Consider the following 16,600-nt stretch of genomic DNA (forward strand, 5'->3'; position numbering starts at 1 on the left):
TGGCTTATGTGACTCAAGCACAAGCGCTGTTTCTAGACGAATGGGCCAGTGTATCATCTGGTTACGTGTAAGCTCCGTGTTGTTCTTGGCGTGTTGCAGAACAAACGTGATCGCCACTGCTGCGTCTGGAACCGTGTGGCGCTGGTATAAACAAAGGATAGACGAGTGTAGTTGGGGTATCTGACGACCGAGCTTGTTGGCCATCGCCGCCGAGTTGTTTAAGGGACGTGTTCGCCAATTAAACTTTTAACGTTGATTTTCTTCATCTCGCCTTCTAGTCCGTGCTTGTCTGCCTGCCAGGTTGAGCCGTCACATGAGCGTGACAATACGACATTCTAGCCCTGGCTTTGAATTAGCATTTGCAACATTTTTGAATGAGATACATGAGAAGCGCAGTTTTTTTATGGTCGGTGACGTCTCTGACTACTTGGCCTATATTAGCGAGCTCCTTTCGTTACCCGTCCGAGTCCCTCACCCAATATTATAGCGCGATTGTAATGTTTTTTTTTTTCTTGCGTCGTGGGGGGTGGCACTTGGCAAGGCAAATTAAGGCAGGACATAATCCGCCTGTCTACGACCTTTGCCTTGCTGGAGCAGCAGAAGTAGCAATTTGTACTTTAAAATAATAGTAAGTAACGCAACTTGTGCAATACTTTGCAACCATTTAATTTCAACCTTCTGCTATAGTGAAAATCAAATATCACAAAAGTGTGCGTAATCAACGGCGCCGCGCCAGCAAAGAAACACGTCAGCCCCGCGACAGCTTCGACAAAGGGAGAGAGCGCATAAGCCACAAACAGCTGCCGCGATCAACGGAGATTAAAAGATTCGACAAGATATGCGAATGTTACGGTTTCGAGAGAGAGGAGAGAGTGCCGAAACACCCTCTCAGACCTCGATACAGGGCGAACAGAGACAGAGAGCTGGTACGACTACCCGAGTGTGCGCCAACGGATGAGTCACCACTCTCCTCGAAGACTTCGGCGGCCGCGGCTGAAAACCCGAGAATGTCTAAAAGATTCACAGGCTTTGTTCATGTTATGGGAGCACGACTCCGTCAGAAGGTTCGAGAAACGCCGCCGAATGCAGTACAAGCGCCGTACGGGAATCAGCAGTGGGATCAGACCGCGCTTGTGAAGAGATGTAACGTGAAGACCGACCGTCTGCGGAAGAAGCGGATTCCCCGGCAAGCTGACCGACGAGTTCTTCGAGCTCGTCGGCAGTTCTTTCTTCGAGATCTGTTTCTAGCTACGCCGAGATCGTCCAGCTCAAGACCAGCACGGGTGAATACGAGTGGACACTTTATGTTCCTTTTCATTCTGTACTGTACGTGTCAAACTCTTGGTGCTTGTCGTTAATTATTTTACTGAGTTTTGTTAGCACCCATCTGAATTGTATTGTGATGTACCTAGCCGAAGTGTGTATGTGTGTATGAAACTGCCTTGTTTGAAGAATATATTTTGATGTGTTTTGACAACTCTAGGCTCTTACTCTGTCTTTGAACCACAACCGGCGTTCGCTGGCGCACCAGAAGGCCTCTTATGAATTGGCCGTGCTTGCGTGGGGTTATTTTAGGAAGCTGATAAGCCGGCTTCAGAATATGGCCCGGCGTTGGCGCATCGTTCACGGGGTGCGTGACAAATGCACATAGTACAAGATCACATGGATAACATCGCCAATGAACAGTGCTTGAAGTTATAAGTTTTCTTCATTATATATATAATATAGGAAAGGATTAAGCATTTTTAATTCTTTAGGGAGTTTGATTAACCTTGCAAAATGTGGACTCCACCTGAAAACTCATACACGAACATCAAATATGAGAACGTCAACTATTTCATGTATTGAAAAGCTTGAAAAGCACTTATCCAGCAGCTTGAAAAGTATGCCTGTTGCATGACAATATGAAAAACAATGAAAGAATTGAACTCCCTACATACAACACACTGACACAGAGCAAGAACAACCCACCGTCTACTTCCCCACTCATTTTACGAAAATATTTTGCACATGTTATCCCAAAATGGGAGCACAATTCTAATCATAAGAGTTTCAAGATCTATGCGACACATTTTAAAATTTATTGCTTACATAAAGCAATAAATTTAGTATGAACATAGGTCACAGGGCCTTGTAAATACAAGCAAATATTCTTTGAATTCGTAACAACTGAATTTTCGCATCATATACATTGCTCACGTAAATGCATTATTGGAGCAACGAAAAAAAAGTTATTTCCGGTGGTGGTGGCGACATCTCGGGGTAGCTGATTCCAATCCGCAATTTTCCGGGGAAAACCGACATATTAAATCTTACATTTCAGCACCATATTTCTTTAATTTTGTTGACATGGCCTCGTCGTAAAGAAACAATGAGGAGGGAGTAAGCACAGTAAGTACCTTTCAGGCCGTATACCTGTTTCAGAATGAAAAATGTTAGGAAATTTCAGTCTTAGCATCTTCATACGTTTCTTTTATGAAACCCACCCAATGTTCTCCTTAGCACGTCTTACACTGAACTGTCGTGTATAATTTTTGAAAACATTACGAACCCTTAAATTTTGGACTCTTTCTATTCGCTGAATGTAACTTTTAAGCCAGGTATCCCACACGGTACAGGCGTAGTCAAGTGTGGACCTGATATAAGCTATGTACAATAGCTATTTAATTTCCGCAGGAAACCGCTTAGTATTTCGACGCAAAAAAAAAATAATGTCCGGCATCCCTTGGTGGTAATTTTTTCAATGCACATTGCGGTGCCACGAATAAGTCGAGTGTAAAGATCACGCCCAAGGTATCTGCACTCGCACACAGGAATTAGCTCTATAGCGTTTACGAAGTACTTTAATTGCGGGCGCATGGCGTTTTTGTAAACAACATGCACACTGTTTTTTTTTCAAATTGATATGCATGCCTCAAGTGCTGCACCACTCAATTACGCTATTAAACTAATGTTGTTAAACGGCACAATCCTGTTGATTAGTAATAACGCGGTAAATCACACAATCGTCTGCGAACAGGAGCACATAGGAAGAGAGGTCAGCATCGATATGATTCATATAAATTAAAAACAGCAGTGGACACAAACGGGACCCTGATGAGGCACTCCTGATGTCACATCAACCTTATGAGATATTTTGTTGTTAATAACTACGCGCTGACGTCTAGTATTTAAGTATTCTTCAATTCAGGAAATTACTAAGTGATTAATATTATACCATGAATATTTTTCAAGCAATAAGTGATGAGGTACAACATCGCAAGCTTTCTGCAAATCCAAGAGAATGGCATCAACTGAGCAACTCATGCCTAATGCACTTGCTAAATCGTGTTATTTCAGTTAGCTGGGTGATCGATAAATAGCCACGTCTAAAACCAAAAAAAGGATGTGTTCAGAAATTTTACATACGCAAATTGTTAAGAAGTAGGTCTATAATTTAATACAGTATTACGTGGTCCCGATTGTGTACATTGGCTATTTTCCAGCAATCAGGCAGGATGCTTAGTTCTAAAGATTTAGTCAAAATAACATGTAGATATTGAGACACAGAAACAGCGCATAAGGAGAGAAAAATAGGAGGCAAATCAACAGGCCCAGCCGCCTTTATCAAGGCGCTTGAGTAACAATTCAATTCCCCTTGAGTCAAAGACAACATTATCCATACGTTCAGTACATTTCCTGCCATAGTTCAGAAACATTTCTCTATCATGAGAGCAACTCCCAAATACCGACCCAAAGAAGGAATTAAAGCTATTGATTTTTTTAACCGCGCTATCGTGAACAACTGTGCCATCATGATCAATCGAGGGTACTGAAATTTCGTCTTTGCGGTTTGTTTGAATCAAATTCCTAAATTTTTTCGGCCGCTCCTTCCTTCGCGAATTTAAAGAATAAAAATATGCGTCTTTCGATTGTTTGGTTGCACTGTTTAATTTGTTTGTTGCTCTTTTTAGTTCGTCTTTCTTGAAGGATGACAAATTTCTTTTATAAGCTACATAAGCATCCTTTCTTCTCCGAGCAATTCTGTGAATTTGTCCTTTGTGATCCACGGCTTGCTTTTACTACGCCTTGATGTCAGCCAACGTGACGGCAACAAATTACTCACGCAAAGTAAACGTTTCGCTCTTGAATACGCACCAGAGTTCATTGACACCTTACGATTCCGCAAGCGTTAGAAATGTCTCAATGTATGCATCCAGTGCACATGATATCTCGTTTACGCGCGCTTTTCTAAAGCCATAAATACGCCGGCGTCCACTACTTATTATCTTTGCATATCTGAGATTCATCTAACACAGAATAACGCTGTGATCAGCTATGCCCGTTAATACAATCATGTATTCTACTGCTGAGGGCAAGTTGGCAAAGAGAAGATATAACACATTCTGGTCACGAGTGGGCTGTGTCACTAGCTGTGATAAAGCAAAGGAACTGCATATATTAAACCAACAGCGTTAAGGGCCCCGTGTCCCAGAAAATCTGGGGTCGGCGTTAAGCATCGGCGTCTGGCGGAAATAATCATGCGGAAACACATCATCCCGAACCACCCCGACCACATAGGCGCTCCGCGTGGCGAAGACGTTACTGAACAAAAATTAAATTTATCAAAGTAAAATAAATCAGAAAAACCATAAAATACGACTTAACCACAACAGACCTGATAGCGTCGGATTGCAATTTGAATATACCAGAAAAAAGCCTGATAAGCAGCCAGGGATCTTTGAATGCTATCGCGTTCCACCATTAAAGGCGAAGCTTACGCGTCCTCTAATTCTGATGGTGTGTCGCTGCACTTTGGTTCTAGGCAACATTGAGGGCAATGTTGAAAACCGAGCCTTTCTAAATTTTGGACATGCGCGCGCCGGGACAACAGCCAACAGTTAATAAAATAATAAGAAAAGGTCATAGCGCCTTCAAATTTTGATATGTTATAGACATTTTGATATAAAAATGTCTTTCCAGCAGCGTTTAAAGGTGAAGCCGACTTTAGGGGATTAGTGTAAGCTTGGTCTTTGTAAGCTGGCTTTCCCACGTGGTCTGTTGCAGTGACGCCTACTAATAAAGAAAAATGTCATGCGAACGCAGCCCGATAACGCTATCGCGTTCCACTCTTAAAGGCGAAGCTTAGCGTTCTCCAAAATTTGATAATTTCTTTGCTCCTCAAATCCCCTGCATTAGCCGCAAGGCCTTAGTTGGACCACTCGATCCCAGGTAGGTTAAATCAACGCCGACAACGAGACAGCATTAACTGCTTCAACTGTATTTGATAGGTCGGCCAGTAACTTCGAGTTCACTTCCATGGGGTTGATAAAATGAACATACGCAGAGTGCTTTGCCATTATACAATCTAATTTCGGCCCGAACAACCTCGCTTTGCCCGACATTAATATATTTCTTACGGGAAAAAATCTTTTTATTGACTAGCCGAAAGACGACACCCCCCCCCCCCCCCCCGGCTGTCACAATCTTTTCGATAACAAGTGTGTGGACGTGGGAAAACTTCGTAGTCACTAATATCATTGTCGAACAATGATTCAGATCCAAGGACTACAGGCTCCTTCATATCATATTCATATCAACCAAACTAGCAAATTCATCGGCTTTATTCGTCATACTTCTGCAGTTAACAATTAGTAAGGAAAAAGCACGCACTCTTAGATGCTCGTCCTTGTCAAGTAGCCTGCACGACTTGTAATAAGGACGCGTCATATACATACCTCACAATATGAACAGGTTGTCGTGCCTTAGTTTAACGTTGTCACCTTCAGTTTGTTAGCTTTGGTATAATCCCACAGCTGCTTCCTTTTACTTCGCACGTTTTCCAAAAAACCTTCCGATATGCTGATTTCTTCTCTTTTAGTTTTTTGGCATTTGCAAGCACATCCTTCTTATCTCTAACGAGGTAAACTTCGCAATGAGGGGACGCCTTTTTTCCGAGGCGTACTTTCCAATATGGTGCGCTCTTTCTATTTTTACTCGCTTACAGGTCAAAGCAGACCTGCACAACTCCAAAACGCGAGACTCGGATTCCTTATATATTTCGCGTGCATGGTCACCGGCAAAGCAAAAACAAAAAAAGGAGGTGAGACTGTGTACTACGATTTTCCAGGCCATCATCCATTGCAGCACGTTTTCCTAGTATCGAATCCTGCCATGCAGCTTTAGTGCTGCATTCACCCGCCAAACTCTGAAGGTCTTCTAAATTTCCGATTCGGGTTTCAAGATTTCCTCAACGAGTGTTTAAGCCCGACTTTTCCTTTTTAACGCGAAAGCGTTAAGGGCCCGGTGTCGCAGAAAATCCGGCGTCGGCGCCGGCGTCGGTGCAGGTGTCGGCGTCCGTGGCGGAGAAAATCATCCCGACCCACCGCGACCGTGCAGGCCATCCGCGTAGCGCAAGGGGTTAGTGAACAAAAATTGAATTTCTCACAGTGAAATCTGTCATAAAAATGGTAAAGTACAACTTAACCACAACCTACATACATGGTGGGGTCGGATTGTAATTTGAATGTATGAGAAAACATAATTCTGTTAGAGGAAACTGAAACATAAACCACTTGTCCAGCATTTCTACCATACCAACAGTGGCGCGCTCGGATAGGTTACTTGGGAAAATCATATCCAGATGGCGCTCGCATCCTCGGCAGGTAAAATTGGGACTTAGCTTGCATAATGCATTTTGGACACGCGCGCACGCCGCGACAATAGCAAACAATTATTAAAACAATAAATAAGCTACTAGGGCCTTCACATTTTAATGAGACGACCTATATTGCCCCTGGAAAAACGTCTTTCCAGCAATGCATTTCTGTTTAAAATTCAAGCAGACTTTAAGGGAATCGGTGTAAGCTTGGTCTTTGTAAGCTGGCTTTCCCACGTGCTGTGTTGCAGTGAATTCTACTCAAAGAAAATGGGATACGAATGGGGCCCGATAACGCTATCATGTTCCACTCTTAAAAGCGAAGCTTAAGCGTCCTCCAATTTTTGTTGTCGGCTTGTTACTGCTCAATGGTGGCAAGCTTGCTTTTAATCCCATTCTGTCCATCCAAGAGCTCTTGCAAATTTCGTTAACAGGTCCTGGATTTTCTTCTATATCGCCGCATACCAACAGCATCAATAGTTGGAATGCGAGTCTGCGCAGTAGCACTAAACGACGTCATATATAGTACACATGTTTTTCTATAGAAGTAGGGAGCATACAAACTAAAAAGCACACGGGGTGGAACCGGCAATGCGAGCAGAAAACGGCACAGAGAATTGTCCTTAATAACCTGCAGCACGAACGAAAAGTTAGTAAGCGGTGCAAGCACAGTAGCGCCGGTTCCACGCCCCAAGTGCAGCCTGATGCGCTGGTTCTTAAGTAGACTGTAGTCATCCTCGGTGTTAGTCCATGGTTCGCTGGCTGGCAACGGACACCAGTCGTAGAGGGTTGCAGTGCAAAATTCCGTATCGGTGGTTTCTTTATCTGTAATGTCTTCTCCAGCAATCCGGAGGCCAATCCATTCCTTTTGCATTCGGTGACGCAGGCTCGTTTTCGCTGCCTGGTTGAAGATCGCAAAAGCGTTAAACACGAAGCTTGACAATCCGCCTTTTGCATTGCGCTGTGGCGCCACCTTAGCGGGCTCCGCGCGAAACAATATGTACGGCGTCGGGGCCCCGCGGGAGCTGAGGCACGCTGCAAGAAGCGAGCTGAAATGGGTTTGTGCATTTGTCAGTCGTAATTTTCGTTTTGTGTGAGTGGCCGCTTGTTGGACAGGATGCCTAGGCCGGCAATGACTCTTTGGCGACTTACAACCGCAAGTCGTCGAAAATATGATGACGGGATTTCGTGCAGCTACGCCGACAAAACCAGTCACCGTGCGATGTGCCTCTGAACGAATACATCGCACCGTAACGCGATTGACACAGCGCCTACGCTTGTATTCCTGTTATTCATATTTATTCTTACCGAATATGAGTCCAAACATGCTTCGGAAGTTGAAATGCACGAACGTGAGCACTCGCCAGCCGCCCACATCAAGTTTAAGCTGGGGTCGATTCCGCTCAGCGGAGGTTAGCCGTATCGTATACAGCAGCCGAGTTCATGCATTTTCCACTGTTAGACCTGTACTGAACGTACGCTAATAGGACAATAAAACTGCTTGTATAGCTGAGTCTTGACCACAGTGGCAATAGCTCTTTGAAGGGGCGATCTACACTGCGCCCAGAGTATTTATGCAACGCAAGAACGGCGCATTTGTTTACATCGGCACGCGTACGGCCACCGCTCGCTGTTGACTTCAAGTACAGTAGAAACTGTGCACGCTCCCACGAAATAATGAGCAAAATGTTGAAAGCATACATGAACACTTCTCATGCACATATCAGAAGCGATCACACTGAGACGAGAAGGCATGAACGTCCCGGGCACATCGAAAACAACGACCACTTAGCCGCACTGGCACGCGAGAATGCCGATGTCCGCCGTACTCGCGTGGCAACGAGCGGTGTTGTTGCTTGCGATGCAATATCGAAAGGGCCATCACTTGTTGCCTGTTTAGCAAACTGTGTTTTCGGTAACTACTAAATCTGGCAGCATAAAAATACACTATCCGTAGTTGCACTTCGTTCATGGAAGCGCCAGCGACTGCGACCGACAGCCTTCGTTCAAGAACGGTGCCTGTACCGCGGTATTAGCACTGCGCCGTGTCTCCGCTTCCCACTCTGTGTGTGCATCGTACTATGCTAAGAGTGGTTCACTTCAAGTCGGTAAGGTCAGTACCGAACTACATAAGCAGTTTCCTTGGTCGTACTTGCTTATCCTATATTTCAGGTCCGCCGGTAGCGGACGAACTCGTAGGCTGTGTTAGGCCTAATGAAGCTGCCTGAACGAGATCGACACCGCCTCAAACTTGATGTGGAGGGCTGTAAAGGGCTGGAACTCGTGCATATCAGCGTCGGAAGCACGTTCTGACTCAATTTGAGCGTCAATAAATACATACACGAGCGCATTTGCGGCGATAATCACGTTGTCGGTGCGATGTTCTCACTCGGCGGCCGATCGCACGGCGATCAGCACACTGGTTTTGTCGGCATCGTCGGCACGAAAGATTATCACACTACGATCACTCGCTGTCGTCGGTCGCGTCGTCGGTCGCTTCTTCATCATACTTGTATGACAATATATGTCTCCCACTGGCACAGTATCACAGCTACCGCCGACCGAGCGTTGGCGCCGGCGTGAGGTCCACTTCTGACCGACATCGGTGTCGTGTCGGCATATATTGTGATGTACCGGACGTTAACCGAACATCGCTGTGAACAGCTGAAGTTTCTACCGAAACACAGCGCAAATACCACGTCGTCGACCGGCACAGCGCCGACAATAAAGAGTTCGCGTCCTCGACGACTATGCTGCATACGCGTGCGTCGTCAGCTGCACGAACCACCGACGCCGTACAAAACGTTTGCGGCGCTCGCCGCTAGGTTACAGCGCATGCGCACTCAGGACATGCAAAAGGCGGATTGATCACTTGCAGCGAGAACGAAAAGTTCGTGAGGTGCGCAAGAATACTAGCGCCGGTTCCACGTCCCACCACATCATCATTCCTTTAATAATGCGAATAGCTTTATAAGTATTCGGCTATTCCGTTACATTGACAACCATCTTCGATGGTTTCTCTACAGTTGTTTTAACTTGTGTTATTGACGGATGCTACAGTATATCTCTCTATTTCTTTTATTTTATTGCAGCAACAATATTTCTGACCGTTGACCAGAGACTTGGAGTGTTGGAACATAACCTCGACGTCCACTCGACGGCAGCCAATATTTTGAACCTTATCGAAGAATCGTTCGCCATACTGAATACGCTGACTACAACGTTTCCTTATTACCTCTACTTTCCAACGCCGAAGTGGAGACGGTTCGTCCGCGCCGCGGACGAAGTCATGAGGTAGTAGTTTACATGTGCTACTTGTACTTAAAAAAATACTAAGTTAGGAAAAAGGTGTCAAATTTCGAATGGTACTCCTGTACTCCGCTACGTAAAACAAGAGCGCTCAGGTTTTCCTAAGCCTAAACCAGTTAATGCCAACGCAAACGCAATCCTAAATAAGGTAGATATAAAATTGACGTTTAAGTCATTTTGATGTGCTAGAACACAATGACGCGCTTTTTATTAGCTGTAAGCCAAATAGGGTCTCTTGTGGGGCGTATATTTCTGCTAAGAATCGACCACCGCAGTGGTTATGACAAGCACTGAAGGCTAAAGTGCCTCCCTGGTCGATTTGATTGTACATGACTTAATATCTACAAGACTTGAAGCATAGGCAGGCCTGGGGTTCTATGCAGGATGCGCCGAGTTTCTCGTTCACCCGAGTTTTACCCACGTTTGCTGGACGGCAGCCAGAGAAAGGAGATAGCGTGGAACGCGCAAGAGCTACAGACAAAAAAGAATGTAGACAAAAAGCCGCGTATGACAACATGAGCGCACCTGCGCGGCACGCTGCTTCCATGTTTCAAGCGCCGAAGGCTGCACAACGAAACGCGCCAGCACCGCGTATTGTTATCAACAGATTATCGCAACTTAGCAACAGCGTGACTGTCCCGCTGTCTATCTGCGCACTTGCCGTGAGCCGCTTGCCACGCCTTTCTCGGGCGCGTCAAGGGCGTGCCTCCTCTTTCGGGCACTATTTTCTATCCTCCGTCGAATGCGAACAGGGTACATGCGGCGCATTCTTGCACCTACACTTTCGCTCAATCGAATACGTTAAAAGACAATACATGAAATAACAAACATTTTATTTCTTGACGCATCTGTTTTTCGTTTTGAATGTTATAAATTTCTGATGACAAATGGAGATCGAGCCAATTATAAAATTTTGCACTTTTTTATCGCGAGTGGCGGCAGTGCGGCGAAAGCTTACAAGCGGATACATTCTAGAGGGTCGCACGCACGAGGGAGTTCATACGGTGAGCAGTCGCCAGGGGCGCTGCAGTAGTATGTTCGATAAACTAAGTCATTTCAATTATCTGTTCATTCCCTGTCTATTAGAGGAATGGCAAGGCAGCGCTGCGCGACTGCTGCATGGCTGTTCACCACAGGTGCTTCACTGAGGCGTCTATTAAGGCCGCCGCTTTACCGAGCGAAACGACACGCTCGCCATAGAGACGGCACAGAGAAAAAAATTCAACAAGAGGAGACATTCGGCAAAAACTGGCAATAGGAAACACGTCACCATACGTCACGCTATACTTTTGACGCCAAACCTTAGCTGCCGGGAGCATCGAAAAAAAAAGAAAGTGAAATTAAGTTACCAGGCATTGATTTATTTTTTAAATTCTTTGCCGCGAAAACTAAAACGTTTTGCGTATAAATGAACTTAAGCTTTGCGAGTTATTTTCCTTGCCTTACTTATCCACAGGTCAATGACGCGCCAGTTACATGCGTCATCCGCCAGATACTCCCCCGACGCCAGCGAGGATGCTGCGCGTTCGTTTTAGCGCTCGCGCGCGGCGACCCGTCTGTCTCCTTTTTTTATTTTTAAATGTAACCTGGTTTATTGGGCTCTCGGCGTATTCTTGCGTTCCTTCTGCACTGGCACAAGACACCACTGCAATATTGGACTACGGCAAGGTGAGAAATCTTGTTTCACAGTCTACGGCGCAATTAGGCTTACGGCACGGGACCGAGACTTAAGACGCAGTTAGCGAAAAACAGCTCGGCCATCCTGGCGCAGTTAATTTAAGTTAATGAATCGTGCTGAGACATGTTTCCGACGCTTCCTAGGGAATTATGGTAACTTATTTTGGTTTTTGAGCCACACTGGCCGCACAGGGCGCCGTGTCGCAGTTGGCGAGAACTAACTCGGCCGTGGTGCGTATAGACTAGTGTAGTGTATCTTGCTAGGAGAAGTTTGTGCCGCTTTCTCTGACGCCAGACATTACTGAAAAATAATTTCGTTACTTTCTGGGGTACTTTTGAGGCACGCTGGCCGCACAGCGCGCTGTGACGCATTTAGCGATAAGCAGCTCGGCCGTGGTGATAAAGTTAGTAAGGCGTGTAATGAATCTTATGGTATCTTCGACTGGTCGCTTCGGAGTGCTCTAGAGCGCCCTCGCGAGCGGCGTTGTCTTCGGCTGGTTGAAAGAGAGTGCGCGCCTTGCGTTCGGCTGGTTCTTTTCGATCGCTCCCCTCCCGCGTCGAGCGCTCTGAGGCGCTCCGCGCCCTGTCGTCGTAAAGACCCTATATAAGAAAAGTACCGCCATCTACTCTTTCCTCCGCCGCCTCCTCTCCTAAAGCGCTTGCTTTTTTCTTTACTTTTTGCTTGCGAAAGCCAAGTCGACGGTGGCGCACCTAGAAAGTCCACGTTGAAGCTTTCAGGCCGGGCCCGCGCCGCCGCGGCCGCCGGCGACTGCGGCTGCGCAGATGACTTTCAACATGGCTCTGAGGCGGAAAAAAAGAAAATATAAAGAAGTGAAAAGCACGCGCTATCGTCGTCCAATCAGAGATACAGGAGAGAGAGAAGCGCCGTTTATCAAAGGATGGCGGTACTTTTCTTATATAGGGATTTTATGTCGTCGGAGCAGTCGAGATGAGAGCGTTTCCAGCAACGTCATCACAGCACAGCGTCGCCGTTCTTGGCGACGGTCCACCGTAGCCTAGGCAACCTAGGCCACAGCATGCTGGCCTCTCAACGAACGGTCGTCCCACCGGCCTATCCGCCGATTTAGCTTTAGATAGGCGAAACATCGGACGTTAGCAGTAGTCACGTGGTTTCGCATCTGCCATTTCCTCCTCCGAGAGCGAGTCACACGTTCGGTTTGCGCGCTTGTCCTCTACCTCCGAGTTCTGGGAACGCAAGATCTGCACGACTCTGGTTCGGGGGATGGATGCGACTAGTCGAAGATACCATTAGAGGGACAAGTCTGTGACGTTTTTTGTGGCTGCGCAACAACATATACCTTCTTTCGGTACTCACACCTGTTGAAAATGCGATGGGCGATTGCCAAGAGTGATAACATGGGCTGTGCTGCTGGCGCCGGCAGAACGCGCGAAAGATAACGCCGACAAACATATGAGAAACTTGTAATTCGAAAATTCCGTCTTCTAAAGGACGGAAAAAGGGCATTGCACCCAAGCATTTGTCGAGTGCCTGTTGCGTCCGTCTCTATTTATGTAGCGTACCGTCGCCTCGCCCGAGGTCAAGTTTTGGCAACGCGAAGTCGCCCGTGTATTTGTACTGCCAAAGTGCAGGAAATAATGCCCGGAAATGGGGGACCGCTTGGAAATCAGATGCTTTCATATTTTATGGTATTGTTTGGGATGAGTCGGGTATTTTCTATGCCATGTATGTAAAAGCGAATTGCTTTTCTTTGTAATGCCGCCCATTCACCGCTTTCGCACATTTCGCCTCTACACGCAGTATTCCTATGTCTAAATACCATAATGACACATGCTTGTAACATGCTGTTACGTGCTTGTAAATGTAACATGCTTGTAATTTACTTTTTTTCAGCTGGTGCCGTCCGGTGGAGCGTCATACAGGAACTACTGCCTTACCTGCTGGGGTCACAACGTTGGATGAACGCACAAAAAGCGCGGAACGAGCTTTTATATAGAGCAAAATAAATATTTCCTCATTGCACGAAACGTCTTGCGTCTACTTTGTGAAATTGCACGTGGCACAGATTCGATGGGACTTTACGAGATCGTTCGCAATCATTTTTACTAAATAGTAAACAGATTCTGCACGAAGAGCAAAAAAAAAAAAAAGTTGCAGTGGCTTAGCTCGGCTATGCCAGGATATACGTAGCGTTCGCAAAGGTTCAGCTGATTATTCTTAGCTTTCCTGGTTGTCTCCTACGCTCAACCGCTAATTGCCAGGCAACTACTTCGGGATCCGATGAGTCAAGCTTCTGCGCTGTTGAGCAGCATTTGCGCTCTCTTTCTCCGTGGCTATACCACACTGGCAAACGCCAGTCAGAAGCGCAGCGGCTCCAGCGCAGTGTTAAGGCCGTTTCACATGGTGCGATTTGGCACTGCGATTATCGCACCGGAAGTGCGATTTCCGTCGCATGCGACGAAAATCGCAGTCGCAGGGCCGTTTCTGCGATTTTCGGCTGCGACCAACCGGTTGGTCGCAGCGTCGCAACGTCGCAGCAATCGCTGCGATTTTTCCGTCGAAATTGCGCCGAGAGGTATTTCGCAGTCTGTTTTGGAAAATGGCGGCGGTCGCTCAACGCAACGTTTATAGATACTTTTTTGTCTATAAATATTGGATCAACGAGCCTCGAACAGTGCAACTAATTGAGTGGAGCCTTGGATTACGCAATCGGTACGTAACATCAGCACCGACACGCGAACAGTGCAGATAAAAACTCGTAGGTCAGATTCGGATCTGTGATTTCTACGAGTTTCTTGACACGCTACGTTGCTAATCTGGCGACGCTGTTTTTTAGGTTGGCTTCGGGTGCTGATAGTACGTACTTTTGCGTGATTTTCCGTTATTCACACGCGCTGCGAGTGTGTAAATACTACGAGGTGTCCCTCACGGGAAGGCATGGCCTTCGGATGTCGTCCTAATTTTCTGGTTCTGGAGACAACTCGCGATATACGAAAACGCCACAGTTTTATCGCCGTATGCTTTTACGGACGGAACAATTTAAAGAATATGCAACTACGGACAAATGCTGTGGTCAATAGGTCACGCTATACGCGCGACCATTTAGTTGCAGTCGGTTGGTTAGGGCTTTCATGCGCATTTTCCCCAATGAATTATCTCATTTCAAGGTTCTGTTACTTCCGCTGCGAGACGCAAAGCGAACGTGCAAACTGGATATCGTAATGAATGTTCTACAATAGCATATTTCACGCTTTGACGGGGAATAAGCAGTATTGCCAATTTATTTTCGAACCAATACTTAAACAGTGTTTTTCTCATTTTTCTGATGCATCATTTTTCTCCTGAATAAAAAAACCAATAAACCTTCAGTGTGTTGCAGACTTTGTGTCCTTACTGCATCTGTATTAACCCTCACATTAAAAGGTAATTGCACATTTCGCTTACTTCAGTGCATCAAATTACTTTTGTTTATGCTGGTTGTAACATATTGCAGTACTCTAAGAAACTACATAGCCATAAACATCCTTGCCTTTTCTTGCTTCTCTGTCTCTACTTCCTGTAAAACACATGCAATAATGCGAAAAGCAGGCGAACACCTTGTTTTTATAAGCAGTAGATAACTCATTAAACAAAAGCAGATCAAAATTGTGCAGTGAAGTCAGCCGGTTGCATTCCTTTTTTATGAATGATAGTATCTTTTCAAGTGTGGGTGGGTCTTGCATGTCCACAGCTCATAAAGTGTGCAGACTCATCACGAGGCGTAGGTATAGCCCATCAAGATGGAGGCAATGTTGCTAATGAGTCTGCACTTACATGTATTACTGCATAAACTCGTATAACCATATCCCATCATTACTCAATCGAGCTTGCTCAGTCATATTCACCAAAATTCTACTTATCCGAGCTTGCTCTGACTCATATTCACCAAATTGTACTTGGCCGAGCTTGATCTGACTAATATTCACAAAGATTCTACTCAGGCAAGCTTGCACCGAGTCATATTCACCAAATATCTACTTAGCCAAGCTTGCTCCGACTTATTTTCATCAATATTCTACTCATGTGAGCTTGCACTGAGTCATATTCACCAAAAATCTACTTGCCGAGCTTGCTTTGAGTCATATTCACTAAAATGATACTTGGATCAGCTTTCCCCGACTACCACATGACAATATTCACTAAAAGTTTACTCAACTGAGCTTGCTCTTACTCGTATTCACGAAAATTCTACTCAGTCAGGCTGAAACGAACTCAGACTCACGGTTAGTTCGAAGTCTTAGTGAGCCGACGTTTGAGTGAGTTCACCGTGCTATGTATACTACATTATGTGACCTGTGCGGTGAATAAGCAAACATTGTCTATGAGTGCGTGTTGCATCGGGTGAAATAAGGACAACTGTAAACACTGCAGTTAGTTTTCTGCACACCATTTTTCAGCGCGCGTGTTGGTGAAACGCAATAATTTTCGTAAAAGTGCACGTCATCGCATATTGTGGCGATGTTGCCTCAACGATTAAAAAAAAGCACGTGAGTTAGAACTAACATTTGCTGGGGTATTGCAAGCCACAACAAGGATATCATTCGGTGTCACGCCGTATTGGGAGACTGAACTATTTTCAATCGCAAGTGTTTCCTTAACGTGCTTCTAAATACTATAAGCACATGGCTTTTCTTTGCCTTTCGCGCGTAATCGAAATTCAGCCGCTGTGGCCATGAATGAAATCGCATCAAAGCTGCCCGAGAAACCACAGCAAAAACGAACGGTACTTTTTTTTTTTTTTTTTGTTCTGCGCGCTGATTACCCGACCAGGCGCAGGGAGAGTATAGGGACATGAATCGCACCACAGAAAAATGAACGCGCTATTCAGCGCACGGCAAGCGCAGGGGCGGTAAGTAGCAGACGAACGGCGGCAAGCACCGCCCTTGCGCCTTTATGCGCATGCTCCAGGTTTCAAAATCTCGCCAACAGTTAACGCTCCGCGTACCGCCGGCCGCGCG

At 45.8% G+C, this 16,600-nt stretch overlaps 1 long non-coding RNA gene across 1 annotated transcript in view; it reads left to right on the top strand.

The window, feature by feature from the left end:
- Positions 1–9,735: 9,735 nt before the first annotated feature.
- Positions 9,736–16,600, top strand: part of LOC125940103 (uncharacterized) — a 29,167-nt gene continuing 22,302 nt past the window's right edge. The window contains exon 1 of the long non-coding RNA XR_007463344.1: positions 9,736–9,931. This is a non-coding gene — a long non-coding RNA (uncharacterized LOC125940103). The remainder of the gene's footprint in view (positions 9,932–16,600) is intronic.

This window comes from Dermacentor silvarum, chromosome 9 (assembly GCF_013339745.2).
Source record: "Dermacentor silvarum isolate Dsil-2018 chromosome 9, BIME_Dsil_1.4, whole genome shotgun sequence".
Classification (NCBI taxonomy): Eukaryota; Metazoa; Arthropoda; class Arachnida; order Ixodida; family Ixodidae; genus Dermacentor; species Dermacentor silvarum.